At 44.7% G+C, this 27,294-nt stretch overlaps 1 protein-coding gene across 2 annotated transcripts in view; it reads right to left on the minus strand.

Moving 5' to 3' along the window:
• The window catches only part of LOC110527003 (E3 SUMO-protein ligase PIAS1-like), a 109,634-nt gene that overhangs the window by 67,513 nt on the left and 14,827 nt on the right, over positions 1-27,294 (minus strand). The window lies entirely within an intron of this gene.

Raw genomic sequence — 27,294 nt, forward strand, 5'->3', positions numbered from 1 at the left:
ATGCGCTCGTTAGTATTTAATTAGCATCCTCTATGAGGATTCCTTAGTAGTGGTTAGTATTTAGTTAGCATCCTATGAGGATTCCTTAGTAGTTGTTAGCATTTAGTTAGCATCCTATGAGGATTCCTTAGTAGTTGTTAGCATTTAGTTAGCATCCTATAAGGATTCCTTAGTAATTGTTAGCATTTAGTTAGCATCCTTTGAGGATTCCTTAATAGTTGTTAGCATTTTGGTAAATTACACTTTTTGGGCTTTGAATATTAGCACTTTTTAAATAAATACCTGCAGTCAACATGTGCACAAGGTCCAGCACAAGCTTCATTATGAGGTACTGGGTTACCCAAAACAGCAGTTTGAGACAGTCACACGTGTTTGTTTACAAAGAAGAACAACAAGCAAAGCTTATGGAGGGTGAGTCACTCCAGCAGCGCAACTTAAGTGAGGTGATAATGTGTGGTTCTGAAAGGCTAAGGTAGCAGGATAACGCTGGGTGTATCAGGGCTGGTTCAGACCACACCGGGTGGGTGTGGAATGAGGTGACAGGTCCACTGAGCAGCAGCTGTGTGTTCTCTTAAGGAAAACAGCCCTCAGAAGCTCTAATGTAATAGGTTACATAATAATCAAATATACGGGTAAAATAGCAGATATGATGGCAGCACATAAGTCAACGTGACAGGCACACGCAGCACACACCCCTAGTATAACAAACGCCCTGGGCGTGGAATATTGGAGACTTGGATAGCCACCTTCATATCATTTATCTTAATGACAGGGGAGAGATAAAACCAGTGATTAAAACACAGAGCACTAAAACCTCCCCTGAGCTGCTACCCCCCCACACACACACTCCCAGTAGTCAACCACATACACAAGCTGAAGAGAGAGAGAGAGGGGGAAAGATAGAGAATGCGAGAGACAGTGCTATGTTTCTCATGCGAATAAAGCCCATTGAATTGAGAGCAAGAGAGAGTGTGTGTGTGTATCTGTCTTTCTGAAATCTCTCATAACCCAGCTACCACTGACACTAGCCCTAGAAACCCTATCTATCTTTAGCTTAGCATAGCCCAGCTACCACTAACACCAGCCCTAGAAACCCTAACTGTAGCTTAGCATAGCCCAGCTACCACTGTGACACTAGCCCTAGAAACCCTATCTTTAGCTTAGCATAGCCCAGCTACCATTAACACCAGCCCTAGAAACCCTAACTGTAGCTTAGAATAGCCCAGCTACCACTAACACCAGCCCTAGAAACCCTAACTGTAGCTTAGCATAGCCCAGCTACCACTAACCCCAGCCCTAGAAACCCTAACTGTAGGTTAGAATAGCCCAGCTACCACTAACACCAGCCCTAGAAACCCTAACTGTAGCTTAGAATAGCCCAGCTATCACTAACACCAGCCCTAGAAACCCTAACTGTAGCTTAGCATAGCCCAGCTACCACTAACACCAGCCCTAGAAACCCTAACTATAGGTTAGAATAGCCCAGCTACCACTAACACCAGCCCTAGAAACCCTAACTGTAGCTTAGAATAGCCCATCTATCACTAACACCAGCCCTAGAAACCCTAACTGTAGCTTAGCATAGCCCAGCTACCACTAACACCAGCCCTAGAAACCCTAACTGTAGCTTAGCATAGCCCAGCTACCACTAACTCTAGAAACCCTAACTGTAGATTAGGATAGCCCAGCTACCACTAACACTAGCCCTAGAAATGCTAACTGTAGATTAGCATAGTCCAGCTACCACTAACACTTGCCCTAGAAACCCTAACTGTAGCTTAGCACAGCCTAACTACCACTGTGACACTAGCCCTACAAACCCTAACTTTAGCTTAGCCCAGCTACCACTGACACTATCCCTAGAAACCCTGTCTAACTGTAGCTTAGCATAGCCCAGCTACCACGAACACTCGCCCTAGAAACCCTAAAAGGGAACCCAAACCGGCTGGCGCGCGTGCGCCACCGTGCACTTGCTAGCTAATTTGTTATATTTACCTAGCTTGCTGTTGCTAGCTAATTTGTCCTGGGATATAAACATTGAGTTGTTATTTTACCTGAAATGCACAAGGTCCTCTACTCCGACAATTAATCCACCCATAAAACGGTCAACCAAATAGTTTCTAGTCATCTCTACTCCTTCCAGGATTTAGCATCTTTGAATTTATATGGTGATTGGCATCTAGACTTTCATAGTATTACCACGACGACCGGCAAAACAGTTTGTCTTTCAATCACCCACGTGGCTATAACCAATGAGGAGATGGCACGTGGGTACCTGCTTCTATAAACCTAACTGTAGCTTAGCATAGCCCAGCTACCACTAACACTAGCCCTAGAAACCCTAACTGTAGCTTAGCATAGCACACACAGAACTGTACACATATTTCCCCCCCTTTACCACACTGCGGATGTGTAACATTCCTCCACTGACCTGAAGAAAAGTGAGGGAAAACAAATAGAGACAAAAACACTGGAGCCAGAGGAGGAGAGACAGACAGCAGGACAGAGCACTCTCTCTCTCTTTTCCTGACTCATCATACAAGGCCCAATCATCATATTTACAGTTACAGTAATTATCAGGACACTGTTTTGAAAGGAGGTCTGGTGTGGTTTTAGCACCCAGGCCAAAACATCTGATGTCACACAGTCCTTTAGGCCATGCTGTGAGAGGAGTGATGGGTCCAGACTCCAGGCATGTAGCATCAATCCTAGCATCATGAGGATTTAGGCTATACAGCTATTAGCAAGGCCTACAACAGTGTTCCCAAAACTCCATCCTCAGGAACCCAAGGAGAGCACATTTTGGTTTGCGCCCTAACACTACACAGCTGATGATCAAAGCCTGTTAGGGCAAAAACCAAAAGGGGCCCCCCTGTGGGTCCCCAGGACCGAGTTTGGGAATCGCTGGCCTTATTGAGTAAGTCACACTTCACTCTGTCCTCTATTTTTACTGCAGCACATAGGCTACACTTCCTGTGCTTTCCTTATAAAATAAAGGAAATGTGTATGATAAGGCAGTAAAGCACACAGAAGATTCAGACACATAAATTCTAATTGAATCCAGCCTAACATACTGATATATCATATCTGACAGCGAAGTAACGCCCTCTGGCATTTCTGTCTCCAGCAGTTCAACTTTGATTTCTGGTCACACAGATGGGGTCTTAGAAAACACCTTCAATAACACAGAACAACACACATGTTGAAAACCTCTGCTAACTCGTATTAACCTCTACAGAGCACCCTAAAGAAAAGTAAAGGTATGACATATTTTACTATGTTACTGGTATGAATGTACAGACCGGTTTGAGTTTTTAACTTTACCTTCTATAAAAAAGGTATTTAAAATGATTGGTTTGTTAAATGGATACTCTGCTACTTGAGTCATCTCTCTCTCTCTCTCCATCAATTAAATTCAATTCAAGGGCTTTATTGGCATGGGAAACACATGTTAACATCGTCAAAGCAAGTGAAATAGATAAAAACAAAAGTGAAATAAACAATAAAAAATGAACAGTAAACATTACTCCTAAAAGTTCCAAAAGAATAAATAAATTTCAAATGTAATATTTAAGCAATAAGGCCCAATGCGTCGTGCCTAAGAACAGCCCTTAGCCGTGGTATATTGGCCATATACCCACAAACCCCCGAGGTGCCTTATTGCTATTATGAACTGGTTACCAACGTAATTAGAGCAGTAAAAACAAATGCTTTGTCATACCCGTGGTATACGGTCTGATATACCACGGCTGTCAGCCAATCAGCATTCAGGGCTCTAACCATCCAGATATATATATATATATATATATATATATATACACACAGTGTTGTAATGATGTGCAAATAGTTATAAGTTAAACAGGGAAAATAAATATGGGTTGTATTTTCAATGGTGTTTGTTCTTCACTGGTTGACCTTTTCTTGTAGCACAAGGTCATACATCTGGCTGCTGTGATGGCACACTGTGGTATTTCAACCAAGAGATACAAGAGTTTATCAAAATTGCATTTGTTTTTCTTAATTCTTTGTTGGTCTGTGTAATCTGAGGGAAATGTGTGTCTCTAATATGGTCATACAATTGGGCAGGAGGATAGGAATTGCAGCTCAGTTTCCACCTCATGTTGTGGGCAGTGTGCATATAGCCTGTCTTCTCTTGAGAGCCAGTTCTGCCTACAGTGGCCTTTCTCAATAGCAAGGCTATGCTCACTGAGTCTGTACATAGTCAAAGCTTTCCTTAAGTTTGGGTCAGTCACAGTGGTCAGGTATTTTGCCACTGTGTACTCTCTGTTTAGGGCCTAATAGCATTCTAGTTTCCTCAGATTTTTTTGTAAATTCTTTCCAATGTATCAAGTAATTATCTTTTTGTTTTCTCATGATTTGGTTGGGTCTAATTGTGTTGCTGTCCTGGGGCTCTGTGGGGTGTGTTTGTGAACAGAGCCCCAGGACCAGCTTGCGTAGGGGACACTTATTCAGGTTCATCTCTCTGTAGGTGATGGCTTTGTTATGGAAGGTTTAGGAATCACTTCCTTTTAGGTGATTGTAGTATGTAACGACCCTTTATTGATTTTGATAATTACTGGGTAATTAGGCCGATACATTATTTGGTGTTTGACGATGTACACGGAGGTTATTTTAGGATAATTCTGCATGCAGAGTCTCACTAAAATAAATTGTAAGCTGAATATGCTAAATCGCTAATTAGTAAGCAAAAGTAGCTAGCTAATACAGCCTGATAACAGTGCTTGTGTAGGCCTAAATCAGCATGTTTGTGCAACAGTATTTTCTAAATCAGAGAGGAATAGGCAAAGCATAAATGTTGGCTACATGAAGTACGAGAAAACATTTATTGTAGACAAAGATTATAAGTTCCCACTCTCCTGGGTAACACTGACCAACACTTTGGTTCCTACCCTGTCAAAGTAATAAATCCACAGAGATCCTATTAGTATAATAATTCCTAATTCCCTGGCTTTTTCATTCGTTGTCATGTCAAACACCATATTCAGTGACCGCTTTTACATTCTAACTATAGAATTATGATAATCATCATTATATTTCCAGGATTCCAACATCTCAAGTGTTCTGATCTAAATCGCAAATTGCAATATTTGGTTAAAAATCAGGCTAGATTTTTTTTGCCCATATCGTGCAGCTCTACGTGGCACTTTTTGTTGAAGTTTGATTGAACAGTGTAAAACAATCAGAATGGAGAAATTGCCAATGAAATCCCATAATGTCTGTGTTGCCACCCAGGCATCATGCACAACTCATGAAGCAAATGTAAAACTTATATTATTTAAAATACCGTCAAATGTGAAGAAAAAAAAAATGGTGATATGATATTTTGGCCATATCGCCCTATACTAAACTATTTTTAACTCTACTGTCCGGTCCTGCACTGCACTCTCCTGTGCTCTACTCTGCTGTCCAAACTTGTGAAACAGATTTGGTGGGGTCAGGACAACCCAAATTTGGTCTTAACGTCTGCACAGTTCTTCCAGTAAATGTGTTTTGGTAAAATGTTCAGTGGAAATGTTAAAAGGTGTCATTGTTCATAGAGTTGTATGGTTTGTTTAACTTCGCAATCATTAGTTGTTTGTTTGTCATACATTTCAAATGAAGAATCAGCGTCTCAGCGTCTGTTACCTTGGAATTGCCCTGGTGTATTTTCTATAGGTTGAGGGGGAGTAGAGTAGAGTGCTAGAGAGCATTAATTCCTTTGGAGTGTGGGAAGGAGGGAAAGAGGGAGAGAGGGAGGGAAGGAAGGAGAGAGGGAAGGATACAAGCAGCGGAGCTCCCAAAACAAATTAAATTCTCCACAGCTCCTGTGAAAACAGGGGCAATCATGAGGAGCTATGGCGAGGTAGGGTGAATGGGCAGAGGTGAGGAGCGCTGGAGAGGTAGGGTGAAGGGGCAGGCGTGAGGAGCGCTGGAGAGGTAGGGTGAAGGAGCAGGGGTGAGGAGCGCTGGAGAGGTAGGGTGAAGGAGCAGGGGTGAGGAGCGCTGGAGAGGTAGGGTGAAGGAGCAGGGGTGAGGAGCACTGGAGAGGTAGGGTGAAGGGGCAGGCGTGAGGAGCGCTGGAGAGGTAGGGTGAAGGGGCAGAGGTGAGGAGCGCTGGTGAGGTAGGGTGAAGGAGCAGGAGTGAGGAGCACTGGAGAGGTGGGGTGAAGGAGCAGGGGTGAGGAGCGCTGGAGAGGTAGGGTGAAGGAGCAGGGGTGAGGAGCGCTGGAGAGGTAGGGTGAAGGGGCAGGCGTGAGGAGTGCTGGAGAGGTAGGGTGAAGGGGCAGGAGTGAGGAGCGCTGGAGAGGTAGGGTGAAGGGGCAGGCGTGAGGAGCGCTGGAGAGGTAGGGTGAAGGGGCAGGCGTGAGGAGCGCTGGAGAGGTAGGGTGAAGGAGCAGGCGTGAGGAGCGCTGGAGAGGTAGGGTGAAGGGGCAGGCGTGAGGAGCGCTGGAGAGGTAGGGTGAAGGGGCAGGCGTGAGGAGCGCTGGAGAGGTAGGGTGAAGGGGCAGGCGTGAGGAGCGCTGGAGAGGTAGGGTGAAGGGTCAGGCGTGAGGAGCGCTGGAGAGGTAGGGTGAAGGGGCAGGCGTGAGGAGCGCTGGAGAGGTAGGGTGAAGGGGCAGGAGTGAGGAGCACTGGAGAGGTAGGGTGAAGGGACAGGCATGAGGAGAGCTGGTCTGGGACAGTATAAGAGCCTAGAGCAGCCTACTATTTAACAGAACTGAGTAGCCTAGATATGGCCAGCGACACCCGTCTATTCACTACTTACACACTGATATCCATGTCTGGGTCAGCAGAGACCATAGCTCTAAGACATCTATGCAAAGTTGGCCCTGGTCTATTTGCATGTAGGCCAAGCATCAAAACATACAATAGGTCAAGCATCAAAACGTACAGTAGTACAATAGGCCAAGCATCAAAACGTACAATAGGCCAAGCATCAAAACGTACAGTAGTACAATAGGTCAAGCATCAAAACGTACAGTAGTACAATAGGCCAAGCATCAAAACGTACAGTAGTACAATAGGCCAAGCATCAAAACGTACAGTAGTACAATAGGCCATTTAATTAAGTTTTTTTTTAAACGCTGCAGATGAGAAGATCTCACCAAATGTGAACTCCACAATGTAACTATATGGAATATAGAGCACGGAGAACAACTAAGGACTGCTGCTGTGGCAGGTCTGATTCTTCAGCAGAACACCAGCGTTCAGTGGAGAGTTACAGACAGAGACACAGAGAACTACAGACAGAGACACAGACAGAGCGAGAGAGAGAGACACAGACAGAGCTACAGACAGAGACACAGAACTACAGACAGAGCTACAGACAGAGACACAGAACTACAGACAGAGACACAGACAGAGCGAGAGAGAGAGACACATACAGAGCTACAGACAGAGAGACACAGACAGAGAGAGAGAGAGAGACACATACAGAGCTACAGACAGAGAGAGAGAGCAATCACACCAGCAAGATTAGTGACCTGTTGCCACAAGAAAAGGGCAACCAGTGAAGAACAAACACCATTGTAAATACAACCCATATTTATGTTTATTTATTTTCCCTTTCGTACTTTAACTATTTGCACATCATTACAACACTGTATATATACACATAATATGACATTTGAAATGTCCTTATTATTTTTGGAACTTTTGTAAGTGTATTGTTTACTGTCATTTTTTTTGTCTATTTCACTTTTGTTAATTATCTATTTCACTTGCTTTGGCAATGCAAACATACATTTCCCATGCCAGTAAAGCCCTTGAATAGAATTGAGAGACAGAGAAACAGAGATCAGACCTATGCCCCTCCTGCCCACCCCATGCCCCCACTCCAGCAAAGAGGGCTTCAACATGAAAGTCACACAGATGGCCTGAGGTCATCTGTCTTTGGCCTAAAGAGCAGGAACCTGGACATTACCAAAGAAATTAGAAATACGGACATAATCATCCTACGAGAATCATGGTATAGATGAGATGGACCCACTGGTTGCCCTCTAGGTTACAGAGAGCTGGTAGTCCCATCCACCAAACTACCAGGTGTGAAACAGGGAAGGGACTCAGGGGGTACGCTAATTTGGTATAGAGCAGCCATAACTCACTCTATTAAATTTATCAAAACAATAATATTTTACATTTGGCTAGAAATTGAAAAGGAAATGATCTCAGAGAAATGTCCTCCTACCTAAATCTCCTCAATAGAATCCCCATACTTTAATGAAGACAGCTTCTCCATCCTGGAGGGGGAAATCAATCATTTCCAAGCCCAGGGGAATGTACTAGTCTGTGGTGACCTAAATGACAGAACTGGACAAGAACCTGACACCCTCAGCACACAGGGGGACAAACACCTACCTGGAGATGACAGCATTCCATCCCCCATGTGGCCCCGTAGGCACAACTACGACAACATAACCAACAGAAACAGGACACAACTCCTGCAGCTTGGTCACACGCTGGGTCTGTACATAGTCAACGGTAGGCTTCGAGGGGACTCCTATGGTAGGTACACCTATAGCTCTGTTACATCCTGGGTCTGTACATAGTCAACGGTAGGCTTCGAGGGGACTCCTATGGTAGGTACTAGAGGTCGACCGATTATGATTTTTCAACACCGATACCGATTATTGGAAGACCAAAAAAAGCCGATACCGATTAGCCAATTTTTATTTATTTATTTGTAATAATGACAATTACAACAATACTGAATGAACATTTATTTTAACTTAATATAATACATCAATACAAATACATTTAGCCTCAAATAAATAATGAAACATGTTCAATTTGGTTTAAATAATGCAAAAACAAAGTGTTGGAGAAGTAAAAGTGCAATATGTGCCATGTAAGAAAGCTAACGTTTAAGTTCCTTGCTCAGAACATGAGAACATATGAAAGCTGGTGGTTCCTTTTAACATGAGTCTTCAATATTCCCAGGTAAGAAGTTTTAGGTTGTAGTTAATATAGTTATTATAGGACTATTTCTCTCTATTCCATTTGTATTTCATATACCTTTGACTATTGGATGTTCTTATAGGCACTATAGTATTGCCAGTGTAACAGTATAGCTTTCATCCCTCTCCTAGCCCCTACCTGGGCTCGAACCAGGAACACATCGACAACAGCCACCCTCGAAGCAGCGTTACCCATGCAGAGCAAGGGGAACACCCACTCCAAGTCTCAGAGCGAGTGACGTTTGAAACGCTTTAAGCACCAGCTGTCAGAGCAGCTCACAGATCACTGCACTTGTTCATAGCCCATCTGTATACAGCCCATCTAGCTACCTCATCCCCATACTGTATTTATTTATTTTGCATCACAGTATCTCTACTTGCACATCCATCTTTTGCACATCTACCATTCCAGTGTTTAATTGCCGTATTGTAATTACTTCGCCACCATGGACTATTTATCCCTTATTTGACCTCATTTGCACTCACTGTATATATACTTTTTTTCCTCCTACTGTATTATTGACTGTATGTTTTGTTCATTCCATGTGTAACTCTGTGTTGTTGTATGTGTCGAACTGCTATGCTTTATCTTGGCCAGGTTGCAGTTGCAAATGACAACTTGTTCTCAACTAGCCTACCTGGTTAAATAAAGGTATATATAAAAAAAAAAAATATTTAAAACATTTGGCAAAATCGGCACCCAAAAATACCGATTTCCAATTGTTACGAAAATTTGAAATCGGCCCTAATTAAATCGGCCATTACGATTAATCGGTCGACCTCTAGTAGGTACACCTATAGCTCATCTCTTGACAGTAGTATTGAAGACCACTTTATCACTGACCTCAACCCAGAGTCTCTCAAAGTCAGTCCACTGACACCCCTATCAGACCACAGCAAAATCGCAATCTACTTGAACAGAGCAATACTCAATCATGACGCATCAAAGCCAAAGGAACTGAATAATGTTAAGAAATGCTATAGATGGAAGGGAAGTAGTGTGGAAACCTTCCAAAAAAACAATTAGGCAACAACAAATGAAATCCCTTGTAGTCAACTTCCTGGACAAAACGTTCCACTGTAATAGTGAAGGTGTAACCTTGGCAGTGGAAAACCTAAACAGTATAGTTGACCTCTCAGCTTCACTATCAAATCTAGACATTTCTAAAAGAAAACCTAAGAAAATGAACAACAATGACAAATGGTTTGATGAAGAATGCAAAAACCTAAGAAAGAAATTGAGAAACCTATCCAATCAAAAACATAGAGACCCAGAAAACCTGAGCCTATGCCTTCACTATGGTGAATCACTAAAACAATACAGAAAACCTGAGCCTATGCCTTCACTATGGTGAATCACTAAAACAATACAGAAAACCTGAGCCTACGCTTTTACTATGGTGAATCACTAAAACAATACAGAAAACCTGAGCCTACGCTTTTACTATGGTGAATCACTAAAACAATACAGAAAACCTGAGCCTACACCTTCACTATGGTGAATCACTAAAACAATACAGAAAACCTGAGCCTACACCTTCACTATGGTGAATCACTAAAACAGTACAGAAATACACTACGGGAAAAAGAAGGAACAGCACGTCAGAAATCAGCTCAATGTAATTGAAGAATCCATAGACTAACCACGTCTTGGAAAATTGGAAAACACTAAACAAAACGAAGAGTTGGTGCCCTCACATATTGACTCTGTACCGGTACCACCTGTATATAGCCTCTCTACTGTTATTTTCACTTTACTGTTTAGGTTGTTTTTTTTTCTTTACTTATCCATTGTTTACCTAATACCAATTTTTTATTCAAAATGTCACTGTTGGTTAGGACTTGTAAATAAGCATTTCACTGTAAGGTCTACAGGGTTGTATTCGGCGCACGTGATAAATGAAATGATCAAATATACAGACTACAAATTACAATTGGCTACACATAAACTCTTTAACATCATCCTCAGCTCTGACCTTTCCCCCAATATTTGGAACCAAGGACTGATCAACCCAATGTACAAAAGTGTAGACAAATTTGACCCTAATAACTAGAGTGGGATATGCGTCAACAGCAACCTTGGGAAAATCCTCTGTATTTTCATTAACAGCAGACTCGTACATTTCCTCAGTGAAAACAATGTACTGAGTAAATGTCAAATTTACTTTTTACCAAATTACCGTACGACAGACCACATATTCACCCTGCACACCCTAATTGACGAACAAACCAAAACAAAGGCAAAGTCTTCTCGTGCTTTGTTGATTTCAAAAAAGCTTGACTCAATTTGGCATGAGGATCTGCTATTCAAATTGATGGAAAGCTGTGTTGGGGGAAAAACATACAACATTATAAAATCCATGTACACAAACAAGTGTGCGGTTAAAATGGGCAAACATTTATTCCCACAAGGCCGTGGGGTGAGACAGAGATGCAGCTTGAGCCCCACCCTCTTCAACATATATATCAACGATTTGGCGAGGGCACTAGAACAGTCTGCAGCACCCGGCCTCACCCTAATAGAATCTAAAGTCAAATGTCTACTGTTTGCTGATTATCTAGTGTTACTATCCCCAACCAAGGAGGGCCTACAGCAGCACCTAGATCTTCTGCACAGATTCTGCCAGACCTGGGCCCTGACAGTAAATCTCAGTAAGACCAAAATAATGGTGTCCCAAAAAAGGTCAATTTGCCAGGACCACAAATACAAATGTAATTTAGACACAGTTACCCTAGAACACACAAAAAAAAACGATACACACCCCGGCCTGAACATCAGCGCCTCAGGTAACTTCCACAAAGCTGTGAACGAACTGAGAGACAAGGCAAGAAGGGCATTCTTTGCCATCAAAAGGAACATAAAATGTAACATACATCTGATCTGGCTAAAAATACTTGAATCAGTTATAGAGCCCTTTATGGTTGTGAGGTCTGAGGGTCCACTCACTAACCAAAAATTCACCAAATGGAGACTCAGCATGCAGAATTCTGCTAAAATATCCTCAGTGTACATCGTAAAAACACCAAATAATGCACGCAGAGCAGAATTAGGCTGATATCCACTAATGATCAAAATCCAGAAAAGAGCCGTTAAATTCTACAACCACCTAAAAGGAAGCGATTCCCAAACCTTCCATAACAAAGCCATCACCAACAGAGAAATGAACCTAGAGAAGTCCCCTAAACAAGCTGGTCAACAGAGCCCCAGGACAGCAACACAATCAGACCCAACCAAATCACCAGAAAACCAAAAGAGAATTACTGAGTACAATCTGAGTAAACTAGAATGCTATTTGGAACTAAACAGAGAGTACACAGTGGCAGAATACCTGACCACAGTGACTGACCCAAAGTTAAGGAAAGCTTTGACTATGTACAGACTCAGTGAGCATAGCCTTGCTATTGAGAAAGGCCACCGTAGGCAGGCTCAAGAGAAGACTGCCTATGTGCACTGAGTCTGTACATAGTCAAAGCTCTTATCCAGACTTAACACATAAAATGAGGTGGAAACTGATCTGCACCTCCTACCAAATGTATTAGAGACACATATTTCCCTCAGATTACACAGATCCACAAAGACTCCCATATCAAGAGAGAGAGGCAGGGAGAGGAGATTGAGAGTGGCGGGGAGAGGAGATTGAGTGAGGCGGGGAGAGGAGATTGAGAGAGGCAGGGAGCAAGAGAGAGCGGGGGAGGGGTAGAGAGGGAGGGGGAGGGGTAGAGAGGGAGGGAGAGACAGAGTGGGAGAAAAAGTGCAAGAGGGGGAGGAAAGGAGATGGAGAGAGACCGAAAGAAAGGGAGGGAGGGAGGGAGGGAGGGAGGGAGGGAGGGAGGGAGGGAGGGAGGGAGGGAGGGAGGGAGGGAGGGAGGGAGGGGAAAACAGAGCGAGAGGCAGAGAGAGAGGGGTAGTGGTTTGTGATAATAGTGAGGGGAGAGAGAGGTACTGGTTAGTGATAATAGTGAGGGGAGAGAGAGGTAGTGGTTAGTGATAATAGTGAGGGGAGAGAGAGGTAGTGATTAGTGATAATAGTGAGGGGAGAGAGAGGTAGTGGTTAGTGATAATAGTGAGGGGAGAGAGAGGTAGTGGTTAGTGATAATAGTGAGGGGAGAGAGAGGTAGTGGTTAGTGATAATAGTGAGGGGAGAGAGAGGTAGTGGTTAGTGATAATAGTGAGGGGAGAGAGAGGTACTGGTTAGTGATAATAGTGAGAGACTGATATGGGTCCTACTGAGAGTGATACACTGCGTCAGAGGTTTAGATGTTACTAAACCTCCCCCACACAGAGACAACCGAGATGAAAACCCACGTGCACACCAACACGTTCACACATTAAAGTACGGACACATGCAACCCTCTGACACAGAAATGTAAAAGCCCTGACATGCACGTCCACATTTAGGCTAGCTCAAACACACAGGACTACTGACACACAGTCTGTCTCCTATCCAGACTGAACACACACCTGTTAGTGCCCTACCGTGTTGTAGCCCCCCTCCACAACAGAGGCCGGAATGAAACCAAACAGACAGTAAAAAAGGGCCTTTGAAGGTGTAAGCAGACAGGCCAGTGCTCAGCTGCACGGCAGACGGCAGCCTCTTTGAACGGACTGTTTCATCTGTCAGAAGAGGCACGGGGCTATAGAACTGCTGGGGCTGGCAAATACACTGTGATGCCGGACTTGGGAGTCACTAGTGCTCTCACACACACACACACACACACACCAACCCATTCCAGTACATATGAAGGGGCCAGTAGCCAGTACTGGCACAACAGGTGCTTGCCCACTACAGAACAAACATACAAAGACAAAGCATGCAAAAAGAGTGTGCACACTGCACAATGCTAACACAATGCTAGCACAATGCTAACACAATGCTAGCACAATGCTAGCACAATGCTAACACAATGCTAGCACAATGCTAACACAATGCTAGCACAATGCTAGCACAATGCTAACACAATGCTAGCACAATGCTAACACAATGCTAGCACAATGCTAACACAATGCTAGCACAATGCTAGCACAATGCTAACACGCACAAAGCAGCCATGCACACAAGTCTAATGCCGCACACATTCAAGGCAGTGTCACGGAACCACATGCCTCCATACTCACTCACACTGTGTAAAGAATTATACTGAGACATTCAGCAGCCTACAAAAAGCTGGCATAGAAGAAGCTAGGTGAGATTGAAGTGATACAGCATCCCTTCTGTCTGCCGAGGGGCTGATAGAGAAGAGAGGAAATGTTCAACTAAAAATGGCCACATTTTGGGTAGGCCATGATAGAGCTGCACAATCCATCCAATTCACATCTAAATCTAAATTCACATTCTCCATCTAATTCACATCTAAATCCACATTCTCCATCTAATTCACATCTAAATCCACATTCTTCATCTAAATTCACATCTAAATCTAAATTCACATTCTCCATCTAATTCACATGTAAATTCCCATCTAAATCTAAATTCACATTCTCCATCTAATTCACATCTAAATCCACATTCTCCATCTAATTCACATCTAAATTCACATTCTCCATCTAATTCACATCTAAATTCACATTCTCCATCTAATTCACATCTAAATCCACATTCTCCATCTAATTCACATCTAAATTCACATTCTCCATCTAATTCACATCTAAATTCACATTCTCCATCTAATTCACATCTAAATCACAATATTGACATGTGCAATATCCATATCGCAAGAAATATTTTGAAAACGCCACTCAGCCGTGTGTAGCGTCAATTTTTAATAGTTTGGTCAGTTTGTCGTCTCTCTTCCTGCGGCTGCTTTCCACACACACCAAGCTCCGCCCCCTGCCACTCAAACGCGGAAGTTCCATCCTTCTCGCTGTTAAATTCACTAGAAGTTTGCATGCTGTTCTGTTAGGTCAAATGCAGGTCAACAGATTGTTCCAAACAAGAACGATCCCGCCTTCCACTTTGCTTCTTACTATGAATTATTATACTTCTATGATTTAAACAGTTCAAGTGTTTTGATCTATAATGCAAATCAATCGCACTCCCAATACTTGGTAAGAAAATAAATCATTTGCATCAAGTTTTTTTGGCCCATATCGTGCAGTCCTACCCTAGCCTGGGTGTTTGATTTTTGATTTTATTAGGATCTCTTTTAGTCCCCATTTGGACTAATCTTCCAAGAGTCCTTAGCATTAAAATACAATTTATAATACAAACACACTTTCACATATAACACACTATTACAAACATACATAATACACTAACATAATGACCCAATAAATACTCAATCTAAAAATATATTGATTCTTCATCTACTATAGTCCCACAACATTTCTATATACTATATTTAAATTGTTTTTAAATAATGTTTAAACTTATATGTTAAATCTACCATTACCTATTCGAGATCTTTGTGATCAAATTTGCACTTTCCTTGGCTTGAAATTACAAATTGTGCCCGTGTGAAATCGGTTGATTCAACATGTCTGGTTTTTAAAACATTCTTCAAACAAAATTACCTTCACCTCGTTTTGATTGTCCATTGCTCGAAAAAGTGAAAATATTACATAACGTGATACACAACACAAAGCTCTTCTTTCAGCACAGAACAGACACTGGATTTCCAACACTTGATCTTCATCCTTGCCGTGTCTGAATCCTGGTTTAGGAAGGCCACCAAAAAATAGGAGATTTCCATACCCGACTACAACATTTTTCGTCAAGATAGAACTGCCAAAGGGGGAGGAGTTGCAATCTACTGTCTACTGCAGAGGGAGCTTGCAAAGTTCTCTCATACTTTCCAGGTCTATGCCCAAACAGATACGAGTTTCTAATTTTAAAAATGAATCTCTCCAGAAATAAGTCTCTCACTGTTGCCGCCTGTTATTGACCCAACTCAGCTCCCAGCTGTGCCCTAGACACCATATGTGAATTGATTGCCCCCCCCCCATCTATCTTCGGAGTTCGTTCTGTTAGGTGACCTAAATTGGGATATGCTTAACACCCCAGCAGTCCTACAATCTAAGCTAGATGCCCTCAATCTCACACAAATGATCAAGGAAACCACCAGGTACAACCCTATATCCGTAAACATGGGCACCCTCATAGATATTATCCTGACCAACTTGTCCTCCAAATACACCTCTGTTGTTTTCAATCAGGATCTCAGCGATCACTGCCTCATTGTCTCTATCCGCTATGGGTCCGCGGTCACACGACCACCCCTCATCACTGTCAAATGCTCCCTAAAACACTTCTGCGAGCAGGTCTTTCTAATCGACCTGGGCCAGGTATCCTGGAAGGATATTGACCTCATCCCGTCAGTCGAGGATGCCTGGTTGTTCCTTAAAAGTAATTTCCTCAGCACCACTTAAATAAGCATGCCCCTTTCAAAAAATGAAACAGATATAGCCCTTGGTTCACTCCAGACCTGTCTGCCCTTGACCAGCACAAAAACATCCTGTGGTGGACTGCAATAGCTAGGTAACACGGTCACCACCGATAAATCCATGACAATCAAACATTTCAAGAAGCATTTCTCTACGGTTGCCCATGCTTTCCTCCTGGCTACCCCAACCCCGGGCAACAGCTCCGCACCCCCTGCAGCTACTTACCCAAGACTCCCCTGCTTCTCCTTCACCCAAATCCAGATAGCATATGTTCTGAAAGAGCTGCAAAACCTGGACCAGTACAAATCAGCTAGACAATCTGGACCCTCTCTTTCTAAAATTATCCACTGCAATTGTTGCAACCCCTAATACCAGTTTGTTCAACCTCTCTTTCGTATCGCCCTAGATCCCTAAAGATTGGAAAGCTGCCGCGGTCATCCCCCTCTTCAAAAGGGGTGACACTCTAGACCCAAACTGTTACAGACCTATATCCATCCTGCCCTGCCTTTCTAAAGTCTTCGAAGGCCAATTTAATAAACAGATCACTGACCATTTCGAATCCCACCGTACCTTCTCCGCTGTGCAATCCGGTTTCCGAGCTGGTCATGGGTGCACCTCAGACACGCTCAAGGTACTAAACAATATCATAACCACCATCGATAAAAGACAGTACTGTGCAGCAGTCTTCATCGACCTAGCCAAGGCTTTCGACTTTGTCAATCACCGTATTCTTATCGGCAGCCTTGGTTTCTCTAATGACTGCCTCGCCTGGTTCACCAACTACTTCGCAGACAGAGTTCAGCGGGTACCTCTATGCAGACGACACCATTCTGTATACATCTGGCCCTTCTTTGGACACTGTGTTAACAAACCTTCAAACGAGCTTCAATGCCATACAACACTCCTTCCATGGCCTCCAACTGCTCTTAAACGCTAGTAAAACCAAATGCATGCTTTTCAACCGTTCGCTGCCCGCACCCGCCCGCCCGACTAGCATCACTACCCTGGACGGTTCTGACCTAGAATATGTGGACAACTAAAAATAACTAGGTGTTTGGCTAGACTGTAAACTCTCCTTCCAGACTCATATTAAACATCTCCAATCCAAAATCAAATCTAGAATCAGCTTTCTATTTCGCAACAAAGCCTCCTTCACTCACGCCGCCAAACTTACCCGAGTAAAACTGACAATCCTACCAATCCTTGACTTCGGCAATGTCATCTACAAAATAGCTTCCTCTACTAAGCAAACTGGATGCAGTCTATCACAGTGCCATCCGTTTTGTTACCAAAGTCCCTTATACCACCCACCACTGTGACCTGTATGCTCTAGTCGGCTGGCTCTCGCTACATATTCGTCGCCAGACCCACTGGCTCCAGGTCATCTATATGTCTATGCTAGGTAAAGCTCCGCCTTACCTCAGCTCACTGGTCACGATAACAACACCCACCCGTAGCACGAGCTCCAGCAGGTATATCTCACTGGTCATCCCCAAAGCCAACACCTCCTTTGGCCGCCCTTCCTTCCAGTTCTCTGCTGCCAGTGACTGGAACGAATTGCAAAAATCACTGAAGCTGGAGACTTACATTTCCCTCACTAACTTTAACCATCAGCTATCTGAGCAGCTAACCGATCACTGCAGCTGTACACAGTCCATCTGTAAATAGCCCACCCAATCTACCTACCTCATCCCCATAATGTTTTTATTTACTATTCAGCTCTTTTGCACACCAGTATAACTACTTGCACATCATCATGTGCTCATCTATCACCCCAGTGTTAATCTGCTAAATTTTAATTACTTTGCTACTATGGTCTTTTTTATTGCCGTACCTCCTCACGCCATTTGCACACACTGTATATATACTTTTTCCCCCCTATTGTGTTATTGACTGTACGCTTGTTTATTCCATGTGTAACTCTGTGTTGTTGTTGGTGGTGTCGCACTGCTTGGCCAGGTCGCAGTTGTAAATGAGAACTTGTTCTCAACTAGCCTACCTGGTTAAATAAAAAAAAATCCTAGTTCTTCCATTAACAGGAAGACAACAACTCTAGTAAGACAGGATATAGTATTATCACAGATTAGTCTGGGATAGGAATGGCCAGGGACCTCATGATATGTATGACATTATCGCCACTCTTAGGTGTCCCGATACGATATGTATGGTGATTCTCAGGATTCTATATGTATTGTGATTCTCAGGATTCTATATGTATGGTGATTCTCAGGATTCTATATGTATTGTGATTCTCAGGATTCTATATGTATGGTGATTCTCACCATTCTATATGTACTGTGATCCCATGCTGGGATTGAACTGCAATTCAATGTTCCAAACACATTGTTCACCATATGTCTGCTGCAGAGAGGAGAGAGAGTCATGACAAAACAAGTTTTGATCAGTCATGGAAATAAAAGTACTGATGTTTTGGTGCAGTTACAGAAAACTAGCGCAAAAATACGATATATATATATAGTCAAAAATAATATCCCGATATATTTTATTTATTTAACTAGGCGAGCTAGTTAAGAACAAATTCTTATTTACAATGACGGCTTACCCTGGCCAAACCCTAACGACGCTTGGCCAATTGTGCGCAGCCCTATGGGACTCCCAATCACGGCCGGTTGTGATACAACCTGGAATCGAACCAGGGTCTGTAGTGACGGCTCTAGCTCTGAGATGCAGTGCCTTAGACTGCTGTATAGATTTTACCCATCACTAAGAATAGTCACAGAGTACCAAAGACCGCATGCTTTTGGTTCCAGACAGGACCCAAAATCCCTCCATCAGTGTAATCTAGAGTTTTGCTGTGTTCTGTGGTCCACAACTTCAGGATAACCTTTGCCCAAACTCTAACCCAGCTGAACAGCCAGAGCCATGGAGGGATTAATGCATCCACACTACATCAGAAACACACACTGCACATCTCCTTGTCTGTTTTATACCGGGTGCCTTACTGGCTAACAGAGATACAGCTCCTCATTTCTAGCTAGGTGACTAGGAGATGAAACTGATTATGGCCTGCCAGACGGCGCGGCTCTGCAATGTGGGAGTGTGTGCTGTTATGGATGTGTGTGTGTGGCTGTTGTGGGGGTGGACTCTACCTGCCCATTATATAAAGCTCTGCTAGAGAGAGTAGAGCTTTAGTCTGTGTACCAGCATCCCCCCCCCCCACTCCATCCTCATCCTCCCTCCCTCCCCCTCCCACTATCCATCCTCCCATCTCTCAGCCTTCCAGATCCACTGGCTCGAGATCAACTCTGAAAATACCTCATTTCATTGTGCTCTCTGGGCATATTACACAGGCAGAGCACATTACTGTCTCAGGAGGAAGAAGCTAGCTACAGGAGAGACAGAGCATGTTACTGTCTTGGGAGAAAGGAGCTAGCTACAGGAGAGACAGACCATGTTACTGTCTCAGGAGAAAGGAACTAGCTACGGGAGAAAAGAACTAGCTACATGAGAAAGGAACTAGCTACGGGAGAAAGGAACTAGCTACATGAGAAAGGAACTAGCTACAGGAGAGACAGAGCATGTTACTGTCTCAGGAGGAAGGAACTAGCTACGGGAGAAAATAACTAGCTACATGAGAAAGGAACTAGCTACGGGAGAAAGGAACTAGCTACATGAGAAAGGAACTAGCTACAGGAGAGACCGAGCATGTTACTGTCTCAGGAGAAAAGAGCTAGCTACAGGAGAGACGAAGCATGTTACTGTCACAGGGGGAAGGAGCTAGCTACAGGAGAGACAGAGCACGTTACTGTCTCGGGAGAAATGATATAGCTACAGGAGAGACAAAGCATGTTACTGTCTCAGGAGGAAGGAGCTGGCTACAGGAGAGACAGAGCATGTTACTGTCTCAGGAGAAAAGAGCTAGCTACATGAGAAAGGTACTAGCTACAGGAGAGACAGAGCATGTTACTGTCTCAGGAGAAAGGAGCTAGCTACAGGAGAGACAGAGCACGTTACTGTCTCAGGAGGAAGGAGCTAGCTACAGGAGAGACGAAGCATATTACTGTCTCAGGAGAAAGGAGCTAGCTACATGAGAAAGGAACTAGCTACGGGAGAAAGGAACTAGCTACATGAGAAAGGAATTAGCTACAGGAGAGACAGAGCATGTTACTGTCTCAGGAGAAAGGAGCTAGCTACAGGAGAGACGAAGCATGTTACTGTCTCAGGAGGAAGGAGCTAGCTACAGGAGAGACGAAGCATGTTACTGTCTCAGGAGAAAGGAGCTAGCTACAGGAGAGACAGAGCATGTTACTGTCTCAGGAGGAAGGAGCTAGCTACAGGAGAGACGAAGCATGTTACTGTCTCAGGAGGAAGGAGCTAGCTACAGGAGAGACAGAGCATGTTACTGTCTCAGGAGAAAGGAGCTAGCTACATGAGAACGGAACTAGCTACGGGAGAAAGGAACTAGCTACATGAGAAAGGAACTAGCTACAGGAGAGACAGAGCATGTTACTGTCTCAGGAGAAAGGAGCTAGCTACAGGAGAGACAAAGCATGTTACTGTCTCAGAAGGAAGGAGCTAGCTACAGGAGAGACGAAGCATGTTACTGTCTCAGGAGAAAGGAGCTAGCTACATGAGAAAGGAACTAGCTACAGGAGAGACAGAGCATGTTACTGTCTCAGGAGGAAGGAACTAGCTACAGGAGAGACAGAGCATGTTACTGTCTCAGGAGGAAGGAGCTAGCTACAGGAGAGACAGAGCATGTTACTGTCTCAGGAGAAAGGAGCTAGCTACAGGAGAGACAGAGCATGTTACTGTCTCAGGAGAAAGGAACTAGCTACGGGAGAAAGGGACTAGCTACAGGAGAGACGAAGCATGTTACTGTCTCAGGTGGAAGGAGCTAGCTACAGGAGAGACGAAGCATGTTACTGTCTCAGGAGGAAGGAGCTAGCTACAGGAGAGACAGAGCATGTTACTGTCTCAGGAGGAAGGAACTAGCTACGGGAGAAAGGAACTAGCTACAGGAGAGCCAGAGCATGTTACTGTCTCAGGAGGAAGGAGCTAGCTACAGGAGAGACAGAGCATGTTACTGTCTCAGGAGGAAGGAACTAGCTACAGGAGAGACAGAGCATGTTACTGTCTCAGGAGGAAGGAACTAGCTACGGGAGAAAGGAACTAGCTACAGGAGAGACAGAGCATGTTACTGTCTCAGGAGAAAGGAACTAGCTACAGGAGAGACAGAGCATGTTACTGTCTCAGGAGGAAGGAGCTGGCTACAGGAGGAAGGAGCTAGCTACAGGAGAGACAGAGCATGTTACTGTCTCAGGAGGAAGGAGCTAGCTACAGGAGAGACAGAGCATGTTACTGTCTCAGGAGGAAGGAGCTAGCTACAGGCGAGACAGAGCATGTTACTGTCTCAGGAGGAAGGAGCTAGCTACAGGAGAGACAGAGCATGTTACTGTCTCAGGAGGAAGGAGCTGGCTACAGGACAGGAGAGACTAGTACTTCTACTACATCTACCAGGACAGTATGGAGACTTAAGGGAGGAGGATATTTCCCCTTTTCCTTTGAAGGATGTGCTTCAGACAGGACATACCTAGGCTGTAGCCTACGTCTGGCAGAAAGCCAGGTGTGCCACTTTGCCCCGGGCTACAAAAGTTTGGTCCCAGCATGCCCAGAGGCAGGGCTGATTTCTCAACCCCAGGCTAGACTGAGCAGCACAACGCAAGTCCAGACTTTGCCACGACCATGTTGTTTTTAACCTGAAACCAAAAGAGTTGAGTCAATGCTGCTAGTGTAATGTCAGTGTACAGGTTGCTGCTAGTGTACAGGTTGCTGCTAGTGTACAGGTTGCTGCTAGTGTAATGCCAGTGTACAGGTTGCTGCTAGTGTACAGGTTGCTGCTAGTGTACAGGTTGCTGCTAGTGTAATGCCAGTGTACAGGTTGCTGCTAGTGTAATGTCAGTGTACAGGTTGCTGCTAGTATACAGGTTGCTGCTAGTGTAATGCCAGTGTACAGGTTGCTGCTAGTGTAATGCTAGTGTACAGGTTGCTGCTAGTGTAATGCCAGTGTACAGGTTGCTGCTAGTGTAATGCCAGTGGACAGGTTGCTGCTAGTGTAATGCCAGTGTACAGGTTGCTGCTAGTGTACAGGTTGCTGCTAGTGTAATGCCAGTGTACAGGTTGCTGCTAGTGTAATGCTAGTGTACAGATTGCTGCTAGTGTAATGCTAGTGTACAGGTCGCTGCTAGTGTAATGCCAGTGTACAGGTTGCTGCTAGTGTAATGCCAGTGTACAGGTTGCTGCTAGTGTAATGCCAGTGTACAGGTTGCTGCTTTGTCTGTGTACACAACCCACTCACATAAATAACTTCCCAGCAACACAGGAAACCACCTGCTGGATTGTGCCTGACCTCTCCCTAGACCTTGGCCTCAATCATCCACAGAGGAAGTGAGAGAATGAAAGAGGTTGAGGAAGGCAGAGAGAGAGAGATGGTGTGGTAGGTAAAACTCAGACAGACAGACAGACAGACAGACAGACAGACAGACAGACAGACAGACAGACAGACAGACAGACAGACAGACAGAGAGACAGAGAGACAGAGACAGAGAGAGAGAGAGAGAGAGAGAGGAGTGTGGTAGGTGAAAACTATCAGAGAGAGAGAGAGAGACACAGACTCAGTGAGCACAGTCTGGCTATTGAGACCGGTTGTCACAGACAAACCTGGCTGTCCAGAGAGGACAGGCTGTGCTCACTCTGCTCCAGGGGAGAGGTAGAGACAGAGCTGCATTTCCTACTACACTGTGACAAATACTCAGACCAAAGAGAATATTTATTTCCCAAAATTATAATTCAATACAAAGACTTTGAAACTATAAAATATGAAGAAAAAATCCAATATTTATTGGGGGAAAAGCCTGCCACAACCTGAGGGACAGCCAGTGAAAAGTGCAAAGTAATGTTGATAATATTTCCCATCTTGTTTTGTTTTGTTTTGTCTTCTCAGTCATGTTGAGACTGGTCTACTACCAGGTCATGTGTCTTCTCAGTCATGTTGAGACTGATCTACTACCAGGTCATGTGTCTTCTCAGTCATGTTGACACTGGTCTACTACCATGTCATGTGTCTTCTCAGTCATGTTGAGACTGATCTACTACCAGGTCATGTGTCTTCTCAGTCATGTTGACACTGGTCTACTACCAGGCCATGTGTCTTCTCAGTCATTTTGAGACTGGTCTACTACCAGGTCATGTGTCTTCTCAGTCATGTTGACACTGGTCTACTACTATTGCTTTAATGTATTGTTGTTCTCATTAATATTGTTGTTGTAGTTGTTGTTAATGGTAAACGCATGTCCACTACTACTAGTTGGTTTCGATATGTATACTTTGACAATGTAAGTAATAATGAACTTGCCATGTCAATAAAGTCAATTGAATGAGAGACGGTGTGGTAGGTGAAACTATGAGAGAGAGAGAGAGAGAGAGAGAGAGAGAGAGAGAGAGAGAGAGAGAGAGAGAGAGAGAGAGAGAGAGAGAGAGAGAGAGAGAGAGAGAGAGAGAGAGAGAGAGAGAGAGAGAGAGAGAGAGAGAGAGAGACAGAGAGAGAGAGAGAGAGACAGAGAGAGAGAGAGAGAGACAGAGAGAGAGAGAGAGAGACAGAGAGAGAGAGAGAGAGAGACAGAGAGAGAGAGAGACAGAGAGAGAGAGAGAGAGACAGAGAGAGAGAGAGAGAGAGAGAGAGAGAGAGAGAGAGAGAGAGAGAGAGAGAGAGAGAGAGAGAGAGACAGAGAGAGAGAGAGAGAGAGAGAGAGAGAGAGAGACAGAGAGAGAGAGAGAGAGACAGAGAGAGAGAGACAGAGACAGAGAGAGAGAGAGAGAGAGAGAGAGAGAGAAAGCAAGCGAGAGGGAGAGAGAGAGAGAGAGAGAGAGAGAGAGAGAGAGAGAGAGATGGTGTGGTAGGTGAAACTATGAGAGACAGTGGTAGTCCAACATCGACTCCTAACCATATACAAGTGAGAGAAAGAAGGTGAGCAGAAGAATTGCAATCCAATGGGCTTTCCCCGATCCACTGGGCTTTCCCCGATCCACTGGGCTTTCCCCGATCAGAACCATCCGTTGCAAGATTGTGCGCACATCTTCGATCTCTGCAGCGTCGTCATTGGACGCCTAGTTTCTTTTCCTGTCTTCGCCCCTGCTGTGTTCTTCCACCTCCACGGTCCACACAACCTATAGTAAGGACCCGGTGTTAGACGGTAGACTAGCCAAGTAGCTGGAAAGGGCTCCATGGTCCACACAACCTATAGTAAGGACCCGGTGATAGACGGTAGACTAGTCAAGTAGCTGGAAAGGGCTCCATGGTCCACACAACCTATAGTAAGGACCCGGTGTTAGACAGTAGACTAGCCAAGTAGCTGGAAAGGGCTCCATGGTTCACACAACCTATAGTAAGGACCCGGTGTTAGACGGTAGACTAGCCAAGTAGCTGGAAAGGGTTCCATTAGAAGAGCCCATGTTACTTCTCTAGCTTGTTGTGACACCCTGGGGACAGTTACTGCAATCAGAGAGACTGAGATATCTGCCTCAGCCTACTGCAATCAGAGAGACTGAGATATCTGCCTCAGCCTACTACAATCAGAGAGACTGAGATATCTGCCTCAGCCTACTGCAATCAGAGAGACTGAGATATCTGCCTCAGCCTACTGCAATCAGAGAGACTGCGATATCTGCCTCAGCCTACTGCAATCAGAGACTGCGATATCTGCCTCAGCCTATCACAATCAGAGAGACTGAGATATCTGCCTCAGCCTACTGCAATCAGAGAGAGACAGATATCTGCCTCAGACTACTGCAATCAGAGAGAGACAGATATCTGCCTCAGCCTACTGCAATCAGAGAGAGAGAGATATCTGCCTCAGCCTACTGCAATCAGAGAGATACAGATATCTGCCTCAGTCTACTGCAATCAGAGAGAGACAGATATCTGCCTCAGTCTACTGCAATCAGAGAGAGACAGATATCTGCCTCAGTCTACTGCAATCAGAGAGAGACAGATATCTGCCTCAGTCTACTGCAGTCAGAGAGAGAGATATCTGCCTCAGCCTACTGCAATCAGAGAGATACAGATATCTGCCTCAGTCTACTGCAATCAGAGAGAGACAGATATCTGCCTCAGTCTACTGCAATCAGAGAGAGAGATATCTGCCTCAGTCTACTGCAATCAGAGAGAGACAGATATCTGCCTCAGTCTACTGCAATCAGAGAGAGACAGATATCTGCCTCAGCCTACTGCAGTCAGAGAGAGAGATATCTGCCTCAGCCTACTGCAATCAGAGAGATACAGATATCTGCCTCAGTCTACTGCTCGGTACTTAGTCTCATAACCTCATCTCCACTGCACTCCAGTCTCAAAGAAGATCGGCCAGTGAGTCCACAGAGGCCAGTGAGTCCACAGAGGCCAGTGAGTCCACAGAGGCCAGTGAGTCCACAGAGGTTGACCATTAGGTAGCCCGTGTGGTTCTTTCAGTAGACTCACGTCAGGTGTGGTTCTGCTTGCCGGCTGACTCCAGTCAGGTGTGGTTCTGCTTGCCGGCTGACTCCAGTTCCAAGTAACGTGCGATGACACAGGAAACATCATGCAAATTTCTGCACAGTCGTTCGACACCGAAATAAACAAGTGAAACCAACGTATACTGTTAGGGTTACGATGTTTTCTTTAAAATGTCTGTTTCCGGGAATAGAAAGGGCATTTCCTCTGTTGTGGCCTAACATGCCAACTCAAATTAAATCCAAATGGTTAGAGCATCCACTGGAAATACATCTAGTCTTCAGCACACTCCATTTCTTAATGAGACATGTTCAGCTCAGAGGTGATTGGGAGAGGCCGGGGGAGAGGCCAGGGGAGAGGCCGGTGGAGAGACCAGGGGAGAGGCAAGGGGGGAGAGGCCGGTGGAGAGGCCAGGGGAGAGGCCGGTGGAGAGACCAGGGGAGAGGCCGGTGGAGAGGCCAGGGGAGAGGCCAGGGGAGAGGCCAGGGGAGAGACCAGGGGAGAGGCCAGGGGAGAGGCCAGGGGAGAGGCCAGGGGAGAGGCCAGGGGAGAGACCAGGGGAGAGGCCGGTGGAGAGGCCAGGGGAGAGGCCAGGGGAGAGGCCAGGGGAGAGGCCAGGGGAGAGGCCAGGGGAGAGACCAGTGGAGAGGCCGGTGGGAGAGAACCGGTGGAGGCCAGGGGAGAGGCCAGGGGAGAGACCAGTGGAGAGGCCGGTGGGAGAGAACCGGTGGAGGCCAGGGGAGAGGCCAGCGGAGAGGCCAGGGGAGAGGCCAGGGGAGAGACCAGTTCTATGTTTAGTCATTATTAAGTGAGGGTGAGGCCGGGTCACAACCTGCTGTCATGTCCATTAAAATCTATGCAATATTTGGGGTAATGGTTTAATTGACTGACATGTAGTGTCTACGATAGTAACATGGTGTCAGAATCAGAAAATTACCTTTTCACTTTTTATAGGAGCATAATTAAAAAAACAATAAGAAACTGGCTATTTAAAGCATTTAGTTGTTATTTTAGCGTTCATCCTTACAGTGTCTCTGTGCTGCAGTAGTGTAACTAAAGGCTGTGGGAAGGTGTGCAGAGGGCTAACTGTGAGGAGAAACTGTGAAACCTGGAAATAGGTACTGGAGCTGCTCCCAGGTAGGAGGAAATCATCTGTTGAGAGAGGTGATATATTCTCCCTGCCAATCCTTCTGCTGCTTTCTCTCTGCAGCCTTCAGAACATATTCACACCTTTCTCTCTGCAGATTTCAGAACATATTCACACCTTTCTCTCTGCAGATTTCAGAACATATTCACACCTTTCTCTCTGCAGATTTCAGAACATATTCACACCTTTCTCTCTGCAGATTTAAGAACATATTCAAACCTTTCTCTCTGCAGATTTCAGAACATATTCAAACCTTTCTCTCTGCAGATTTCAGAACATATTCAAACCTTTTTCTCTGCAGATT

Source organism: Oncorhynchus mykiss, chromosome 26, assembly GCF_013265735.2.
Source record: "Oncorhynchus mykiss isolate Arlee chromosome 26, USDA_OmykA_1.1, whole genome shotgun sequence".
Classification (NCBI taxonomy): Eukaryota; Metazoa; Chordata; class Actinopteri; order Salmoniformes; family Salmonidae; genus Oncorhynchus; species Oncorhynchus mykiss.